Raw genomic sequence first — 7,348 nt, forward strand, 5'->3', positions numbered from 1 at the left:
AACTTTTTTATGATGGCTAGCATATTGCTAGGCATGTTCAACTCACACATGTATTCAAACTCTTCCATGACGTTGCAGCATCCTCTCAGAAAGAGACCGTAAGCTTGCAGAGCTCGCACATCTTCTACTCTTATTGGCTGCCATGAAAGAGCCTTTTCCATGTAAGCTGAAACAATTTTCTGTGCATTACCAAAATGCTCCTGTTGCAAAGCCTTTGCTTTGGCATATCCTCTGTCATGGGCCATATGCTGACAGCTTCTGACAAGCTCCAAAGGCTCCCACCTGGTGTACTGTTCGAGAAAATACAGGCAGACTTTAGGGTTGTGAGTCTTCTCCTCAATGCTGTGCTCAAAAGCTCTTATGAATGCTTGATATTGAAATGGAGAGCCATCAAAAATCTGGATTTCTCTTTTCGGCAGAAAAGAAAGAGACTGTTGCTGAACCAACATGGATGTTATTTCATTTTGTCTTTCCAAAACATTAATTAAAGGATTCTGAGCACTGCTGCTTGGTGCCAGTGCTACTGGGTGATTGCTTTGGTGCTTTAACTCTGGATGTGATTGTGTTGAACTTTGATGTATATTGGCCTCTGAGCTTCTTGTGGCTTGATGTTGCAGATGTCCATATTCTACTTCATGTTCTCTGTGCGAAAGCTGTAAGTCAGACTGGCCACCTGTAGGCCTGTTTGTGTCAGGCACAAATGTTTTTGCTCCAGCACTGAGTGTGGCTTCCTTTCGTCCCCTTTCAGAATAAGAATGCATGCCATCGGGACTCACAGATGTATTACTTGCAGCACGAGACCTTCCAGAGCGTCTTAGCACATTCATTTTAGCCCTTGATGCGGCTATTTCAACTTCCATTTCCAGTTGCTCCCTCTGTTTCCTGAGCTGTTCCTTATTTTTCCTGAGCTCTTCCTCTTGTTCATCCAATGCATGCTTGTCTTTTAATAACATTTGTCATGCCATGAGAGCGGCCATGTCAGCCTCAGCTTTGATGCATGATGATGTAGTTGAAACACTGGACCTGGTTCCACCAGAGCTCCGCTTGCAAGACCCAATGCTTCCTATGTTTGAAACACTGTCGCTTGGTTTTATTTCCTCTTGTGCTTCAGAAGTTTCAACATTTTTCCCAGATTGTTTTGAAACATGAGACATACTTTGTTGGTGTTCATCAGATATCTCAATTGAGGAAACATGTGCAATGGTGCTGCTCGGTTGTCTCCCAGTTTCAGAAAGCCATTGCTTGACATCGTCGATAAATCCATTGTTGTATTTCATTGTCTTAGCAAACCATACATTTTGATTTTCCTGTTCGTCTGCAGGAAGAAGAGGAATTACAGACTTGTGTAACAGGGTGGTTTCTTTAACCAGTTGAATTAAATGTGCAAGTTGAGTTTGTATTTGTGAGGCGTTGTCATCCCTTTGCATGAGATCCTTCATTGTTTTAATCACACTTTTCATTTTGTGAACCGTTGATTGACGTTCCTTTTGAAGCTTTTCCATTTTATTTGCCAAAGCCTTGGAAGTGAGTATCGACTCTCTTCTTTTGTTCATACATTTTTGCCACATTGAAATCTGAATTTGATCCACTTATTGACATATCCTTTTAATGTTTTAATGAATGAACAACAAATGCTCCAATCCACACAACCTCTAGCGGCACAAACCAACACACGCAAGCAACAAGTCAGTCCCCAATGGACACGCAGCAGTAACTTATTCACACTGTGTTCTAACAAAAATGTACACAGCATGAATGAAGAAGTTACATACCGCTCGCTCCTGCTGCTGTGTGGATCGTCCGTCAGTCTTTATCCTCCCGGCAGTACGCTGAAGTTTCCTTAAGCCGCTCTCCAATACAGCGGCGAACACGGCGTTTCAATGTTTCCTTTTAATTCCACAGCGTCACAGATCGATCCAAGGAATCTCCGTAGTTCCACGCTGTGGTACAAGTCTTTTTTGTTGACTTAATATTGCGGCAGTAATCTTAAACAAAGTGCCGCTAGGGACTAAACAAGACAAAAAAAACTGTGGACGCGCACAAACTCAGTCTTTCCAACACAGTATGCTTTTGACCTTTTATTTGCAAAGCAAAAATGCAATATTCCATATGCGTGCGTGCGTGCGGGCATGCATGCATGCGTGCGTGCGTGCGGTCAACAAAAATGGTCCTTCTCTAGCTCACCCCCCCCATCTATAACCAAGTGCGCAGGTAAAAGCAACCGGATATAAGCACAAACGTCACCACACAAATCCAATGACACGCCCACCACCTATAGTGACTCAAAAAACATGTATCGTAACAAACACAGAAATGGCTTCATATGTGGCTCCTACACAACTGAAAGGTACACCAATAAAAGTAAAACAGTCAATTTCTTCAGATCAATCTGTATATTTTAACTCCAGAGCACATTTATTTGGATGAAAAACAAGTTGTTCACACAACCAGCTTTGGCCTCTGAGGCAGCCATTACCTGATCTTAGACATGTTAATAAGTACCAGTTATTAGTTGCAGTAATGTGTGCCGCTTCCAAACATCAACCTCTTAGAAAAAAGACGTGTCCTTATTATCTACTGCACACTTTTTTTTCAATTAAGTCAATAATGATCACAAATACCTCAAAATATACACAGATGGTTCTAAGAACAAGGAAGAGTGTGTTGGAGTTGGTATATATATCCCAGACTTTAAAATATCGATTTCCAAAAGAACGTCTGATCAATTATCAGTATAGCAGAAATGCTGGCTGTAATAATAGGATTGCAGTGGGTTGAAGAGGTCAGACCAGATAGGGTGGTGATATGCACAGATTCATTATCCATTTTAAAAAGCATACAGTCAACAACAACTGTCAGAGAAGAATTACTCATAGAACTTAATCATAGCTTGTTAAGTCTTCACAGAGGCGGCATAGATCTGCAGTTCTGCTGGGTGCCTGCACATGAGGGGGTGAAAGGGAACGAGTGTGACAAATGAGCAAAACGTGCACTACAAAAGGAAATAACATTACCAGTTCAACTTGGAAAAGGAGAAGTAAGCACTAATTAAGAAAAAAGGGATGGAAATCTGGCATAAAAGGTGGGAGAAAGACCAGAAAGGCAGTTCAAAAGACAATCAGAATTAATATTTATAAAGAAAGAAACGGAATGGAGGAAATCATGATAGCTAGACTCAGACTGGATCACACAGCATTGAATGTTACTCTATGTCATTGGGAAAAGTAACAGTAAGTAACAGTGACAAGTGTAGGAACTGTGGAGTTAAAGAAAATGTGGAACATATCATATTACACTGCAACATGAACAAAACAGAGAGGGAAAAACTAAGAGACAGGATCAGAGAGGCAGGGAAAGGAGCACTCATAAAAACGATTCAAGCCCTTCTTAGACTTGACACAATATAGAAATGTTCGCTTTATTAAATATTTTTAATTAAGAAATAAACCTAAGTAGCCTATAGTTCATTAGTGTAACACAAATTACTTTAATCAATTCACTTATTAAATGTATTTAGGACAGATCAACTCAAAATGAATTGTTTTCATCTGGGGACCGCCCCTTTGCACATCCCCTTTGCGCATGCGCAACATCCGTTCTGTCTTTTGCCGCCTTTTCTCTGACACTGACTGTGGAAACTGACTGGGGAAAGTCTATTCTTTGGTAAGTATTTTAGTAGTTTTTTAGTAGTCTCTAGTAGTTTAGAACGTATCCTGTTTCCAAGTAATGCCTTTTCGTAATATCGACAAGAATATTTGAAACCACCGTTTTATATTTTGCTCCGTTTTTACTTGTAAACGGCAAGCTAGCTATGGCTAGCCAGATAACTGGCAGCTAGAAGCTAGCTTGCTACATGTGGGTAGCATTGAATACCTGCTGGATAATGGAGATCAGTGGATTGTATTATATTAGATTTAATGTTATTTTCATTGAACACAGTACACCAAAATTGAGTTTATATCCAAGCAAAAAAATGCAAAGAGTAATTAAAGTGCATGAGGTAAGCGCCGCCATTTTCTATCATAATGCTCAGGTCTGTCCATCTCTCCTGGCCTTAGTGCAGGCAGGCAGAGGAGGACTGTAGGAGTTCAGTTGAATTTAGGCACTGGTCTTTTTTTTACTGCCAAATATGTAATCTAAATAATGAGATAATATATGTGCTGAGTCTTTTATGGGTAACCTCACTCACAAGCAGGCACCCACAATTGTGCAGAAACGTAGGCCTAAGTTACTTATTTGATTCCATTTGACTTCTCAGAGTAGTTTTAATGCTACATAGTTTTTGCTTGTACTTGAGGTAAACCTTTAGAAAAACAGTCATCACTTTGAATTTGTTAAATTTGGGTTATTCTCCCGCAGCCCCCTTATATCGTCTCCACACCCAACACAATGGCTAATGCTAAAGCTAACGCAGAACTCCCGTCAACTTGTAATAAAGCTAAAGAGACAGGAGCTAATTTATACAGAAGTATTTACAGCGTTGGCCTACAGTGCAGCGGGCTCCAGTAAGTGTGTCTTCTGTTCTGTGAAAATGTGAATAACGGTCGCACACGGTTTAACGTGCTGCGGCAGAGCCCCCCTCCAAATTACTTTAAAGTTACGGCAGACCCACTCTACCCACTGAAGCACACGCACACTGCTTGCTTTCTCGCTGGACTTACTAGCTTTTCAGACCCTCTTAGCGACTTTATTTCTAAAAAGCGACTAGTGAAACATTTAGCGAGTTATTGAGATCATCAGGGAGAAAGTGGGAAATCTACACCAATCTATTATATTGTAATTTATTCCTTCACTGTTCACTCAGCGGGGTCTCAGCACCGCGTCTCCCCCTCTCCTCTGGCGCTGTGCGAACACAGGCACGAGTGAGATTGAGTTACTATGGTTACAGTTACGCTATTTCTCTGAAACTGTTCAACACAAACAAAAACTGACCTGATCCAATTCAAACGGTGCCATTACTACAGAGATGTGGTATGTTCTTAGGCAATTACAGTGGAACTATATGCTCAATTTAACAGCATAAACACCTAGCATAAATACTGTAATAATATAGTATTTTCCGACAAGCTGCTACAAATCTTCATCAGCAAAGGAGGAGTGAAAGGGGAAAAGATTAAGGAACTCCTTGCAATCACAGATTTGGTTAGTACAAATGCATTTTTCGTCAGATACCATGTCCTGCTTAGGGACATTTCGACTGATACGACCTTTCTGGTCTTCAGACAACCGCTCTGTCGCACCCACATTAACTAAATTCTGTCCTGATTTGTCGACCCTGCTTTAGTGTGACAACATCAACACCAGGAGGGAGTGCATCCTGAGAAGCCTTGTAATATACCTAAATGAAGATCCAGACTCGTTCTTCAAGGAGTATCTGGTAAGTGTATACAATATTTTTCCCATGTAGCGTTGAACAGTGTTACCCTAACTTATTAATACCATGGCATGTATTTATAATGAGAACATCCTATGGCACACCACCATTCATACCCAAGGCTAGATGTCTATAATGTCAACCTCTCGCTTGTGTGTATTACTTAGGTATCTAACCTGTGTATCCTTGTGACTATTATTATTTTGTTGTTTTGTTCTCCCATTGTAAAGGTCCTTGGGTCTCTTGAAAGGCGCTATAAAAATAAAAATTATTATTATTATTATTATCAATAAATAAATGAAAAAATAAATACAGGAATAAATAAGGAAATAAATAAATACATATGGATATTAATGAATAAATAAATGTATACATTAATTCAGGGATAAATAATAAATAAATGCTGAAATAAATACATTTAAGAATAAATAAATGTAGAAATAAGTAGGTAAATGCATAAATAAATAAATATAGCAATAAATAAACGTATCAATTAATACAGAAATGAATAAATACATGCTGAAATAAATAGATTCTCGAATAAATAAATATTGAAATACATATAAAAATAAGTAGGTGAATGGATAAATAAAAACAGAAATAAATGTTTAAATTATTACAGGAGTAAATAAATAAAATAATAAATAGATTCTGAAATAAATACATGAATAAAATAATAAATATAGAAATAAATAGGTAAATGTAAGAATAAATAAGTAAAAGTTGATAAGCAAACAGGACATACATGGATAACTATCTTTATTAGATTTAATTTATTTCTACATTTTTGTACAACTATTTATTTCTGTATTTCAGGCTCTGTATGTTGATAAGGTTGGAGGTCCTTATCTCAGTTTAAAGCAGTATTGGTCAATTAGGCGAGCCAGACAGAAGCAAATCTGCTTCTCTAAACTTCAGTTGATGGTTTAAGAATGCTTATTTATATTTCATACACAGTTTTCTGTTTGTGGGGTTCAGCTTTTTACTTAACATACGTGTTTGTGTTGTTTTCAGGCCTCCGCCGCTGACGATGCAGAGAGGGACATTTCCAACACAGTCATGGGGATTTACACGATCCGAAGAAACGGGGATGGGGGGCCAGAGGAGGTGGGAATTGTTATCGAAGGCATTAAAGTCATGGAAAACGTAGGCAGTGTCATTGTGGGACTCATCATGCTCTTGGGGATCATTTATGCCCTTGATCTCAGCTTCTCGGACAACCTGAAGTACACCTTTGAGTTTCTACAGAAGGTCGTAATGAACTTGGATGGGCACAAGCTGAATGCAAAAATACAGCAGCTGAAAATCAAGCTGTGTGCATAAGAGTTGAACAAGTGTATTGTCAAGTTTCCTTAACAAATATTTAGCTTTTTTTGTAATTGTAGGTTCAAAGCAAATGGCTACACTACACTTATTCAATTACCAAATATACTGTAGGGTTTGTGCAGTGCGCTCTTTTATATATCAAAACCACCCAATGATATTCCCTGTTTGGAGAGCAGTGCAAAGCATCCACCTTTTTATAGTGTCTTTGTTGTTTATGGCTCTGGGAGATCTAGAATAGCTGGGTGTTCCTTTTTCACCAGTTTCGGCACTGTTACGGGAGTGCTATTTGGACCACTTTAAAAATGTTTTTTAAAAAAAATATTTTTACATCTTGCTCTGTGTATTCAAGTAGAGTTAATATTGAGATGTGTATATAAATATTGATGTTGAATTGAGGATTACTGTCACCTTCCTCATCCATGATTGGCATTATTATTATTTTTCTGAGTTGCTTTTATCTCCTGCTCAGTCTGTTTATTGATATGTTTTATAAAAAAAGAAATGCAGACAGACAAATAACTCTGACAGAGAACTTTGACACTGTTTACACAAGTAAAGTGAGGATTGGCTATCCACCTCAAGGTGTAATTGTTATCTGAGAATTTTCAATAAAAATATCTCAACTAGGTTTTGTCTCATGAGTGTCTT

The 7,348-nt window shown here is 38.5% G+C and overlaps 1 protein-coding gene and 1 long non-coding RNA gene across 3 annotated transcripts in view; one reads left to right on the top strand and one right to left on the bottom strand.

Moving 5' to 3' along the window:
• Nucleotides 1-7,348, bottom strand: part of LOC307046687 (uncharacterized protein) — a 69,310-nt gene that overhangs the window by 59,509 nt on the left and 2,453 nt on the right. Inside the window, exon 1 of one of the 2 annotated variants that reach the window (XR_013810174.1) lies at nt 1,773-2,658. The exons of the other annotated variant lie outside the window; for it this stretch is intronic. The gene's annotated coding sequence lies outside the window, so the exon portion shown is untranslated. Of the gene's footprint in view, nt 1-1,772; nt 2,659-7,348 lie in introns of those variants that run through there. 2 annotated transcript variants of the gene reach the window in all.
• LOC307046689 lies at nt 2,753-7,328 on the top strand. The gene is made up of 3 exons (XR_013810176.1): nt 2,753-3,663; nt 5,285-5,377; nt 6,389-7,328. It is a non-coding gene; the product is annotated as an uncharacterized lncRNA (long non-coding RNA).

This window comes from Notothenia rossii, assembly GCF_949606895.1.
Source record: "Notothenia rossii genome assembly, chromosome: 7".
In the NCBI taxonomy this organism is placed as follows: Eukaryota; Metazoa; Chordata; class Actinopteri; order Perciformes; family Nototheniidae; genus Notothenia; species Notothenia rossii.